This window comes from Symphalangus syndactylus, chromosome 14 (genome assembly GCF_028878055.3).
Source record: "Symphalangus syndactylus isolate Jambi chromosome 14, NHGRI_mSymSyn1-v2.1_pri, whole genome shotgun sequence".
NCBI classification, from domain to species: domain Eukaryota; kingdom Metazoa; phylum Chordata; class Mammalia; order Primates; family Hylobatidae; genus Symphalangus; species Symphalangus syndactylus.
In genome coordinates this window covers 112715538-112729258 of record NC_072436.2, presented here as the reverse complement: position 1 = coordinate 112729258, position 13721 = coordinate 112715538, and the positions used below count along the sequence as shown (strand labels likewise).

Here is a 13721-nt window from a genome sequence, read left to right as displayed (position 1 = left end):
AAAGTATGCTTATTTTAACTCATGGAAGCAGTAGCCATTTAAGAGCCTTCAAAGGGCCAGATTGAGTTTATGTGATTGCAAAATCATGATCCTAACACATCTCCAGAAAGAGATAAACGGGCTTGGGAAGAAGCAGAGCCATGCTGGGGAATAGATTGGGTGGAATTTAAATCGAAGTCTGGATTTGAAGTAAGAATCATAAAGACTAGGAGTACTTGTAATATTTCTAATAAAAATAAATCCTATGCGAACCATCAGTTACCATGCCCTGTGTGCTTACTACGGGCCTGGTACTGGGTCAAGTGCTTTGCATACATTCTCACTTAGTGCTTCAAACAGTACTACAAGTTAGGCATCATTGTCCCCCTTTTCAGATGCAGAAACTGAGGCTTCAAAGAGTTAATTCAACCGTTTAAGGTAACAAAGCTACAAGGAGTTTGAATTCAGGATTCCTAAGCTTGTGCTTTTTTACCCCTGCACCGGAGGAAGTTGTGTGCAGGTTTCTACATCTGTCAAGTTACTGGATATGTTATTTTGAGCAAGTGACCTAACAGGGCTTCAGTTTCATCATCTATGAAATTGACACGATAACCTTATCTTTGAGATATTTTGTGGGTAATTTAAATAATTTGCAGAAAACGTTTAACACATTGCATGGGATACAGTAGACAATAAATCTGGACTTTTGGCCGGGTGCAGTGGCTCACGCTTGTAATCCCAGCACTTTGGGAGGCCGAGGCGGGCGGATCACGAGGTCAGGAGATCGAGACCACGGTGAAACCCCGTCTCTACTAAAAATACAAAAAAATTAGCCGGGCGTGGTGGCAGGCGCCTGTAGTCCCAGCTACTCGGAGAGGCTGAGGCAGGAGAATGGCGCGAACCCAGGAGGCGGAGTTTGCAGTGAGCCGAGATCGCACCACTGCACTCCAGGCTGGGTGACAGAGCGAGACTCCGTCTCAAAAAAAAAAAAAAAAAAATCTGGACTTTTATTAACAATAAATAATTAGCTTCCCATTCTGAAATATTTCAATGTGGATGCATGGCTGTGACTTTAAAAGCCAAATCCACCCCCGACATATGAATTATTGCCTGACTCGATCCCTGAAACTGGAAATAGAGAAATAACATGCAATTCCAACAATATCAACATTATTATTTTCATTTTTTTTCTGATGCTGTCAGCTTGTTATTTGTGCTATTTCTTAGAATAATAGAATTTATTCAGGCAAGTTATCCTTAATACAAGTGATATAAATGGGGCTATGCAATCCTTATGTATCTTGCTAATAATGTCTGGATCATCTTTTTTTTTTTCTCCCTCCTTACAATTGGAGACATTGATTTCCTACTCCGTCCTGTCTTTTATTACATTTTCTGCATCGAGGTCATCTCTGTCCGCTGCCTACACTGGATTCCAATAGCTGAAGTTGTGTAACATCATTCAATGACATTCTTAAAGCATCTACTGTGTGCTTTCTTCAAAAATGTCTGCATTAGAGTGGAATAAAAAAGAAGAAAGACATATATAATTACTGCCCTCAGCTATATGTTAAATCCATTAGTTAAAAATGTCCACCTAGCCAGTGATTTAAGGACAAATAGAAAGCTTTATATTGGGAGGTTCTGAAATAGTGTCAGTTAAATGCATGCATGTCACCAGAGGCTATGGATACTATGCATAGGTCTTATTTCTTCTTCCTCTGCACCCTCCCTCTGGTGGCCCCCAAGCATCTCTTGGTGACTCCCCAAACTGAGATTTCTAGTTCCAGTGGTTTTTTTTTTTTCTGAGCTTGAGACTGATATTTTATCATACATCTCTCTCACTGACCCCTGGACACCCTTCATTTGTTGTGTCTAAAACTGAAATCAATACCCCTCCACCCCACCCCCAATCTGCACCATGGTGAATCATATGTGCATTCAGCTTACTCATGTTGGGGACCTGCAAGCCAACCCTGGGTTACTTGTTCTATCATCCCTGCCCCACCTGAGCACAATTTATGGTCAATTCCCATCAACTAACTTCTCTATAATTTCTTGAACTCAACCTGGCCCTTCTATTTCCTGCAAAGATAAAAACAGATAATAGAAACAATAGAGGACCAGGCTCACCTTTTGGTGCAGAATGAGTGTCTGTCTTTTTATTTTAATTTTTATTTAAGATTCAGGGGTGCATGCATAGATTTGTTGTATAGATAAAGTCATGTCTTGGGGGTTTGTTGTACAGATTATTGCATCACCCGGGTATTAAGCCTAGTACCCAATAGTTATTTTTTTCTGCTCCTCTCCCTCCTCTCACCCTCCACCCTCAAGTAGGACTCAGTGTCTGTTGTTCCCTTCGTGTCCATGAGTTTCCATCATTTAGCTTCCACTTGTAAGTGAGAACAAGTGGCATTTGGTTTTCTGTCCCTGCATTAGTTTGCTAAAGATGATGGCCTCTAGCTACATCCATGTTGCTGCAAAGGACATGCTTTCATTTATTGCTTTTCTAAAACATTGGACCAAAAGGTCTTTAATCTCTTTAATAATCTAATGGCATTGAATTAACTAAATAGTACTTACCTGATGCAGATAATATAACTTGTCTACATATTCACCTGGTCCTGTGCATTTCAGACTTTTGGGGGAGGGATGAGTGGGTGACAGGTGAGTTCTCATCATTTGGCTGCCACTTATGAGTGAAAACACACGATGATTTTTATCATGCTTCAGACAGACCTTCAGAGGTTAGCGCCAAGACAAGGGTATTGAATGTTCACACAGAAAAAGAAAAGCTAATTTGAGTAGATAAAAAGGAGAAAGAATCGGCAAGACTTGATGACAAGATACATTCAAGGGAATAACACATAGGTAGGAATGCTCTCTAAACATAATCAGCATATTACATGTTTTGTCTATGCCTTTATGAATGAAGCCCAAGGGAGACCTTGTTAAAGAAAATAAAGAGGGAGACTCTTTTTAAGATGTTAAAATAGAGAACAATGAATGCTTTTGCGATGAGTTATCTCTGTGGAACTGTGTGACCTTGAGCATGTCAGTAACCTCTGTGGGACTTAATTCATCTTCTGAAAACAAGAGATTGGATTAGATAATTCCTAACATTCCATGCTTTTAAATAGACTTTTATGATTAGGAATTTGGCAGGTGGAGGGGTGGAAGCATAACACTTAAAAGTTGGTGGTGATTGAGTCGAGTTAGAAGTGGGTTGAATTATTTTTGGAATTAAAGTGTACCCTTGCTGAAATATAGAATAATAATGAGTCTAGTATTAATATAGCCTGGCTTAAGTATAATACTAATATAAACAAAATTATATTGAGGGAAAATGATGTTTATAGAATACACCATCAAGATGAGCTCTAGAAAAAGGAAACTAAACCTTCTCTAAACAGGTTTTTTTTTTCCCTGTCATCCCCTTCTTTTTACATTATCATTATGTTTTCCAGGCTGGCAGATGAATAACAAATCTGCTTTTGATTGAACATTTTTTAAATCTCTCTGATAGAATATATATTTTTTTCATTTATGGAAAGCAAATAGGTCACGCGTTTTCTCTTCTGCACCAAAGAAATGTAGCAAAAGTTTCTATGCTCCATTCCATTTTCTTATTGAAAAAAATATTTAATATAAATGAAAAATATTCATTTACTTTTTGAACAAAGTTTCATCACGGATCTCTTACTTGGGAGTAAATACTCCTTAAAACAAGCTAAATGCACATCCTTAATAATTTAAAGTCAGAGAAGCAGCCATGTGTAAAATAGGTGTATGTTCACATAATTGACTACAGTATTTTTGCTACATGGTTAAATGCATGATTTCCCCTAATAGAATGCCATTGTGGTCTACATCACATTTTCTAGTTCATAAAAGTCAAATGAGCTGTGACCATAGTCTCCCAAACTTAATGGGAACTTCATTTTTTGACTTCTGAGTTTAAATTGTGTCTTTCCAGGATGAATCAATAGATCTAAAGCACATTAATGGATCACGTCACCAAAAGGTCTAATCCTGAGTGACTAAAATGGTAGATCTAATTCAGACTTATTGCTTTTCTAGCACATTGGACCAAAGGTCTTTAATCTCTTTAATAGCATATTGGTTTTGAATTAACTAAATAATACTTACCTGATGCAGATAATTTAAGTTGTCTACATATTCACCTGGCACTGTGCATTCAAACTTTTTTGGGGAGAGATGAGGGGGTGGCAGGTGAGTTTTATCTGTGAAAACCAGTAAAGAAGTAGAACCTTATAGACAGGGGCTCACAGTATACATTTTTAAAAATCTATATGGGATGCTTGCTAGCACAACAAATTTACACACTGCTCTGCCAACATTCTCAGCCACAGCTACCTATCAGAATGTTATCAAGACTAGAAGAAAAACACATAAGTTATGTCCTGGACTGTGCAAACACTCATGATCACAGCCATAAACTACAGCTGGATGTTCGCTGACAGCCAGCTATCCAAGGTTTTTGACCTTGGACAAACAGCAGGGGTTGATGGAGATAGCCAGGCCTAGAGATGGCACCATTTGGAAGATACAAATGGAGATGTCTAGAGGGTGCTGGCAGTAAGCTTCTGCAAGGACCCCATTGGAAAGGAAGCCAAATTGTTTCTGTTATCTCAGGGAACACCTTGATTCTGAAAGATGGTGAGAGAGCATAAGGCTACCTAATACTTCTGGAAAGATTAATACAACTGTTAATATCAGAGCTGCAGCCTCAAGAACAGCCAGGATTCTCCCTAATGACAAGAGGGTGGACGGTCTCTCTGCATCCCTTTCCTCAAGCCTTTTGTTCAACCCTTTTCATTGTATGCCCCCAAAGAGAGCAGTTTTAAGAATCTGCAATGTAGTAGGGTCACCTGATATGAGTGAGAGAGAAAGAGAGAGAAAAAGAGAAATGGAATCAAATGCTGTGGGTGATTCCAGTTGCCTTCTTGTTAGGAAGAGTGTATACCATCAGTTTTGCTATAACACAACATATGTGTTCCTGAAAATCACCACTCTGTGTAAAATCACACAATATAAACCATGGGACTTATGGGGAAAATGGGATTAAAAGCACCACACTAAAAAATTTCATCAGTGAAACATTTAAAAAAATAGTTTTACACATGTTAAATGATTAAGAAATACATAAATACTACAGGAGAGATAACCCTTTACCTTGAAGAAGATCACAAGTTTGCTTGGGGAAGGACACGTCCAAAGGGTTGTGTCTTGTGTGTTACTGTGATGGGATAGACAGGGGGACTTACCTGAAACCAGATGGTAAATGGTAACACCAGAGGTGGGTGGGTATGACTCAGGAACACATGCTGTGAATTGAGGTAGCAGGTAAGTGTTTGAGGTGTGTGCTTGTGTTTGTGTATTTCTGTATTTTTATGCAGCTCATTTTTGCCGGATAGTTTTCTGTGTTAACTTAGTGAGGTTTTTTTTTTTTTTTAAGTGAAATCGAGCATGAGCAAATGTGAAATCCGCATTATGCTCAAATTGTTCCCTACTTTTTTTAGCTCCCACATATGAGTGAGAACATGCGATATTTGTCTTTCTGTGCCTGGCTTATTTCGCTTAACATAATGTCCCTCCAGTTCCACCCGTGTTGTTGCAAATGACAGGATTTCATTCTTTGTGTAGCTGAATAATATTCCATTGTATCTATGGTACCACAGTGGCTTTCTTCATTCCTCCGTTAGTGGACATTGAGGTGGCTTCCATTCCTTGGCTATTGTGAACAATGCTGCAATGAACATAGAGGTGCAGACCTCTTCTTTATATGGGTTGTCTTTTCTTTGGGATAGATAACCAGCAGAAGGATTCCTGGATCATATGGTAGTTTTATTTTTAGTTTTCCGAGGAACCTCCATACTGTTTCCCAGAGTGGCTATACTAATTTGCATTATCAACAACAGCCTATAAGGATTCCCCTTTCTCCACATCCTGGCCAGTATTCATTATTGGACTTACAGAGATAGAGTGGAATGATGGTTGCCAGAGGCTGAGAAGGGTAGCACAGAGTGGGGAGGGATTGGGGATAGTTAATGGGTATGAAAATACAGTTGATAGAATGAATGAGGTCTAATGTTTGGTATCATAATAGGGTGACTATAGTTAACAATATTTTAGTGTATGTTCTAAAATAACTATAAGAGTGGAATTAGAATGTTCCTAACACAAAGAAATGATAAACACTTGAGGTGATGGATACCCCAGTTACCTGAATTTGATCCTTACACCTTGCCTGCCTGTATCAAAACATCACATGTACCCCATACATATGTACATCTATTTTGTGCCCATGATAATTAAAAATTTTAAAAAAAATTATAAATTGTTCCCTACTCTGTCAACCCATGGACACACATTTGCATGTCCAAAACAAGCATTATGGAATTGACTACAACTTAGAACATGAGATGGGGCATAAATATTGAGGGTCCCCTTGGTCAACTCAGGTCCCCATTGTGAACATGTCAGAGTATTGCAAAAGACCACAGTTCCCCTCTACCTTGGACGCAAGCCAGCCCCTTCATCATGTGCTCAACTGAAAAACAAAACAAAACAAACAAAAAAAAACATATCCTGAACTGGGATAAAATCATAGCTATGTCAGGTCATTAAACAGTTTCTAACAGAGCACCTTCCTAGGGAAGGCTATGTTTGAATCCACTGGATGTTTTTGCTGTACACATTTATTTCGAGCCTAACTTTCACATGGCTGTGCCTCTACTGGTCTCTTATCTCAGGTATCGATGTCCTGAGATAACTTCATTCCAACAGTCAAAACTTGTCTAGGAAGACCTGATTGCTCTGAGAGATTTGCCTTGTGATTTGATCATTTCTTGCCATCCCCGTTGACTGGAGATCTTCATGGCAGCTTTGAAGGTGCTTTGAGGTTATTCAATTCATCTTCTTTCTTTTACAAAGGAGGACACTGAGGCTTGGATGGAAAAAAAGACTTCACTCAAGAACTTAAGACAAAGGCTGTTTCACATATAACTCATGCAACTCTAGAGTTTCCTTATGGAAATACTTAACAGTATCCCTGTTGGGTCAGTTTCTTTCTTTTTCACTGAAAAAGAAAATCACTTTATTGAGGTATAATTGACATTAAAAAGTTGTAGATGTTTAACGTATACAGCTTGATAAATTCGGAGGTAACTATACATCCAGGAAACCATCACCATAATCACTGCTGTGTATTTGTATTTATCCATCACTTCCAAAAGCCTCCTCCCACCTGCTTTATGTAATTTATTTTTTAATATTGATTTTTCTTTTCATTTTGTTTCTGAGACAGAATCTCATTCTGTTGCCCAGGCTGGAGTGCAGTGGCACAATCAGAGCTCACAGCAGCTCAAACATTCCTCCTGCCTCAGCCTCCTAAGTAGCTGGGACTACAGGTGCATGTCTGGCTAATTTTTCATATTTTTTTGTAGAGATGGGGTTCTCACTTTGTTGCCCAGGCTGGTCTTGAAATCCTGGGTTCAAGTGATCCTCCTGCTTCAGCCTCCCAGAGTGCTGAGATTATAGGTGTGAGCTGCCATGCCCAGCTTAATGTTGATTTTTCTTTTGTGGTAAGGGCACTTGAAAAAAAATCTAGCCTCATAGCAAATTTTTAAGTCTACAACACAGTATTGTTAACCATAGGCCTTACATTATATAGGAGCACTCCAGAGCTTATTACATTACTGGAGCATTGTACCCTTTGACTGACACGTCTCTACTTCCCCCTTCTCCAACCTGTGGCAACCACGGTTGTACTTTGTGGTTCTGTGAGTTTTGATGATTTCAGATTCCTCTTAATAATGGGATCATGTAGTATTTGTCCTTCTGTGTCTGGCTTATTTCACTCAGTGTTATGTCCTGAGTAAGTCCAAAAAGGACTTACTTCCTTTTTAAGACTGAGTAATATCTCACTGCATGTATGCCATTTTCTTTATCCATTCATTGTTGATGGACATTTAGGTCGTTTCCATATATCGGCTATTGTGCATAGTGGTGCGATAAACATGGAAATGCATATATCTCATGTAGATTCTGAGTTCAGTTCCCTTGGATATATACCATCATGGGAATGCAATCAAAACCACAACAGAAGATCACCGCACACCTATTGGGAGGGCTATTATAAAAACAAACAAACCCCCAAACAGAAGATAACAAGTGTTGGTGAGGATGTGGAAAGAAGTGAACCCTTGTCTCTTGTGTGTTCATAGAAACATAAATTGGTGCAGCCACAATGGAAAGCAGTTTGGAGGTGGCTCAAAAACTTAAAAATAGAAATACATCTGATGCAGCAGTGTCACTTCTGGGTCTGCTTCTTTTATCTGTTGTGTACCTCAAGGCAAAGCAACCTGCCTGTGCCTGATCCCTGCATACACAAACACAGAGAAATCATATTAACTCTAAACCTGTTGGTGGCTCTGCCAGTTCTGTTTTTTTTTCATGAATGACAAACAATCTACCATCAAAAATGACTTTCATAAAATTATTTCTTTCTACAGTTATTTCTTTGTTTCTTATCATCTCTAAACATATTAAGTACAGGGTGGAGAGAACACGGTTATTCCTATTACCACTGATGTTGTTGATACTCAACTTTGGAATCTTCCCTTTTCCTCCCCCAACACTCACCTCATCTTTCACCAAATTCTTCACAAGGAGAGTTTTACGAGCTTTAAACTGCTTCCATTTTACATCAGGGAAAATGGGAATACAAAATTTGGACCTGGATTGAGTCATTTCGTGAGTCAGTGTTGTGACAAGATTGACAGCAGCTGCTGTGATCACTCATCCAGATGTATTACTGAAAACATGACGGAGCAATGTTGTAGGGAATCCGCCTTTGTTACGTTTTTTTTTCTGGAAGGGCCTAGAAGCTTCTGAACTTGCTAGGGACTTGGGATAAAATCGATTAAATAAAAATAATGAAATCCATTCCATCAACAAAAATAGACTGAATTATTGTTTAACAGAAATTGGAACTAATGTTCTAGGGAGGTTATTTGAACCCAGGCATACAAGTTTGAGCATCATGATGGTCAGGGAAGGAAGCAGGTGACATTAGAGACTAATTTGTAGGCACATATACAGTGTCCTTAAAATGAGCCATTTATGGGGCAAAGTAAAGGTGATCAAATTGAGATATTTTAGAAAGTATGCAGTGTGAAGGGGTTGATTTCTTTTTAATGTTTTTAATTGAGTTGGATGACCTTATTGACAATGGATGCCTTTTGTCAGCACGTTGTGTGTGTGTGCCTGCGTGTGTGTTCCTCATAAACCCGTAGCTTTCTGCAAAAAGGGCATTCCAAAAGAAAGAGATGAAAGAAAAATGCATAAATGCACGATAACACACGATTAAGTTTTGACCCCATAGATTGTTAACCTTCAAAGCTAACTCTGCAGTAGCACAATATTATTAGCAATAAAAGGAATTTGCTTTGCCCTTTTTTAAATTACCATAAACCGATTGACTGAGACAGAATGATGTTAATATTTAAGAAGTAGGACACTAGATTCTATTATCTCAGAAGCTCTGTCACCAGGCCCTCTCTGTAGTCCTGTTATCTAATTATTGGGCTTAAATTGCATTAGTGTGCTAGCAATTTGTCTACCACTGGAAAAGTAATTGACATTTGGGTTACTGCTTCATATTTGGGAGACTTGCTAGCTAGTTCCGAAGAGTCCTCTTCTGTCAGGGCAGATTAGCTTAATGTTGCCTAGAAGAAAGGGAAGCTCTGTGTTTTAAGGTATGCTGCCTCTGTAGCTGGTTGCAATTTGGTATTAAAATTTCAGTTCTGCATCAAAGCTGATAAGTCACCTGAGATGAAATTCAACAAGGTTGTCGTGACAAAGTAATTAATGGCATTTTTCGACTTTCAGATGACTTTAGGGGAAGCACACTTCTTCTCTGCGTCTGCTTCTGCTGCCATGTTTATAAATATGTATGCACATTTACAAAACATCTTTAACTGTTGTCAGATGTTTTTGCAGGCTCCAGATTTATGGTTCCTCTGAATTAAATAGCACCAGGTACATTTGGTATACAGCAGTGATCTGGCATTGATGGTAAAGGCTGTGAGTCTTCGTAATATTTCAATCATATTTTGCTTCTCCTGACACCACACATCACTGATAGGCAATCTCTCTTTTTTCTATTTCTTTATATAAAAATGGAAAGCAGTGTGCTTTGGTTATTCTATTTCTAGACTTTTTTTCTGCTTAACTGGTTTTGGTTTGTTTAAGAGAACACTTTAAGTACATTCACAAATATGTTGCATTTCCCTTTGAAGAAGAGCCTACAAGATCATACTTTTTTTTTGGCAAAGTGGAGAGCGTACCTGGAAAACAGATGATTTTGGTGTTTTTGATAGCCAGTGCACCTGAAAGTCACAGGCTTCTTTCACTTAGATCTAGAGTATATGTATTCTAAGGTCGTCTAAAGAGCAGAACATAGAGATAGCCAGCCACTGTTTTCTTTAATTTGCACACTGAAGATGAGGCTTAAAAGTATTCAGAAATGGATTTAAAAAGTTGGTGTTTCTTTTAAGGCACAGGTCAAATCTGACTCAGGAAAAAAACTTCTTACTATGATTTGAGCCTCCTCTCTTGCCTGTCTCCCCTGGCTCACTTTAGCGTTGCTGGCTTCCTTTCAGTTCTACCGGCAAGCCAGGCTCTTTCCCGCTGCCAGGACATTGTGTGTGCTGTTCCTGCTACCTGGGACGCTCTTTCCTGCCTTCTTTGCCAAGCTAGTTACCTCCTATCCTTCAGGAATCTGCTAAAGCATCATGTCTTTAGAGGGCCCTTTCTGGTTACTTCCTGCTCTGCCCCAGTTATTCTCAATCTCAGTGTGATTGCTTCCTTCTCAATTCTTGCTATGATAAACAACTAATGTATGTACTCATTGCCATTTTTTGTCATCCGCTTTCCTTACCAAAACACAGGCTCCCTGATGGCAGAGGTATCATCTGTCCTCCTTGTTCCTATATCTCCAGGAGCTGACAATATTAAATGTTTAATGTTTGTTGAATATATGAAATTCAACCTTTCCCAAATTTCCACCACAATACATTTTTTAAGTTTTCATTTTGAAATAATTATACACTCATCAGAAGTTGCAAAGATAATACAAAGAGGTCCCACATACTCATCACCCAACTTCCCCTGTTGTAACCTCTTAGATCAGACTAGCACCATATTAATACCAGAAGGTGCGGCAGGCTGTCCCTCTATTTTACTTTAATGGTGGGTGATTTCAACTGGCAACTGTTATTTGCTTAATGTAATCCTTTGCCATTTTATATTTTGGGACATTTTCTCTCCCATTTTCTGATGCTTCCTTCAAGGACAACATCAGCTTTTTCAGCACATGGTGAGCACATTGTAATACACTTAATTCTTAACATAGTGAATTGGAATGTCATCAGAAAGCTACTTTTTTTTTTTCAGGTGCATTTGCTTAAAAAAAAATTAAAAGGTAAACAGTCTCAAGTTTTATTTGGAGTTGCTGAGAAGTTTACCCAGCACACATTTTAGCTATGAGTCCCTGCATTCCTGCCAAGCAGGCTGCTGACTTGGGTCACCTATGACAATGATCAAAATTAACCCTGCTGCTGCTGGACTCTTTCATATCCCCGTCTTTTCCCTTCAGCTTTCTACTGCTGTTAGTGGCTTCTGAGACTCTCCTTGTTCAGTGAAGCATTGTGCATAAGGCACACTTTATCTTTTATCTCCAAAGAAATGGCAGTTAATGCAATCTATAGAAAGCCATAAATGAGGCTGATAAAATTATCTAGCAGCCAAAAGGTTGCTGCACTCATTTATCTCTGCATAATTCAGAAGCTAAATGACAAGATTAGGAAGAGGCAATCCATTTGACAGAGGTGCTACTGGAATAATGAAAATCAAGGTGGTTTTTGTTTCTTCCCCCCTACATTTTGTGGGGAGGTGGTTAAGAGAGGGCTTAAGAACAAGAGGAGATTCAAGGAGAACTCAGTTTATAAAATTGTTCTCTTGGGCCAAAAACATCCCTAAGAAACAGATTGCTGTATATTAATTTAATTATTTGCCTATTGAATAATAATGCTCTTCCCATTTGATGTGCAGATTGTAGAAAGGTGACAGTAGAGATTTTATTTTATTTTATTTGTTTTTTGAGACAGGGCCTCACTCTGTCACTCAGGCTGGAGTGTAGTCGTGTGAACATAAGTCACTGTAGCCTCAAAACCCTGGGCTCAAGGGATCCTCCTACCTCAGCCTCCTGCGTAGCTGGGACTACAGATGTAGGCCACCACACCCAGCTAATTAAAAAAATTTTTTTCAGAGACAGCCTGTTGCCTAGGCTGATTGATGAAATTTTAAAATGTGACTCCAAATTATCAGTTTACTTCATAATTATTTTTAACATTAGGGAGATGTTGTAGTGATTAATCTCCCTTAAAATTTATATGTGTGTATATGTGTATATATGCGTCTGTATACATATATATGGGTGTATATATATATATATATATATATATATATAGTCTGAGGTCAACAGTTCCTTTAGTTTCTCTGCATAAAAACTAAATGATATGCTGCTATAAAGACACTTGCACACGTATGTTTATTGTGGCACTATTCACAATAGCAAAGACTTGGAACCAACCCAAATGTCCAACAACGATAGACTGGATTAAGAAAATGTGGCACATATAAACCGTGGAATACTATGCAGCCATAAAAAATGAAGAGTTTATGTCCTTTGTTAGGCACATGGATGAAACTGGAAACCATCATTCTCAGCAAACTGTCGCAAGGACAAAAAACCAAACACCACATGTTCTCACTCATAGGTGGGAATTGAACAATGAGAACACATGGACACAGGAAAGGGAACACCACACTCCGGGGACAGTTGTGGGGTGGGGGGAGGGGGGAGGGACAGCATTAGGAGATATACCTCATGCTAAATTATGAGTTAATGGGTGCAGCACACCAACATGGCGCATGGATACATATGTGACAAACCTGCACGTTGTGCACATGTACCCTAAAACTTAAAGTATAATAATAATAAAATTTAAAAAAAACTAAATGATAGTATATAGTCAAGTATAACATTATGGTTATATATGTTCTGTTTTATATAATAATATAGAGTATGATCCATTTTTTGTTAAACTATAACTTTAAAAAAACACTGATTACTGATAATGAGTGATACATATTTCTGGGTGACGGAATATGGAATTTTTTTAAGCTTTTGCTTTGTATGTATGTGCTTTGTTTAGTTTTTTTGAGGAAGGCAAACACCTATTGCACTGAGGGAAGATATAATCATTGGGAAGAGTATTTTGTCAGGGGTAGAAGCCATTTATTTATTCTTTCAGCAAGCACGTGCTTAGTGCCTAAGGTGTGTCTGAAGTTGAGTAGACATTTAGTGGAGAGAAAGTCCACAGAGTCCCTGCCCCTTTGGAGCTCAAGGCTTTATTTGTCTGTCCCCGTCTGGGAACAGGGACTCTTACAGACACAATTCTCTCCCCTTCATCTTACAAAGTGCCTGATGTAGATCAATCAACCCATGTCCGCTGACAGTGTCGTGAAGAAATACGTAACGCTGCACAGTGGCCATGTTTTAATCGTTCTGCAATTTAAAAATTCAAATAAATGGCCACTGCTTTAAAGAGTCAGGACTTTCCATATTTAAAAAAATACATGCATTTCTGGTT

General features: G+C 38.6%; 1 protein-coding gene across 11 annotated transcripts in view; it reads left to right on the top strand.

The window, feature by feature from the left end:
* The window catches only part of RBFOX1 (RNA binding fox-1 homolog 1), a 2507416-nt gene that overhangs the window by 977120 nt on the left and 1516575 nt on the right, over window positions 1-13721 (top strand). The gene's annotated exons all lie outside the window — the stretch shown is intronic.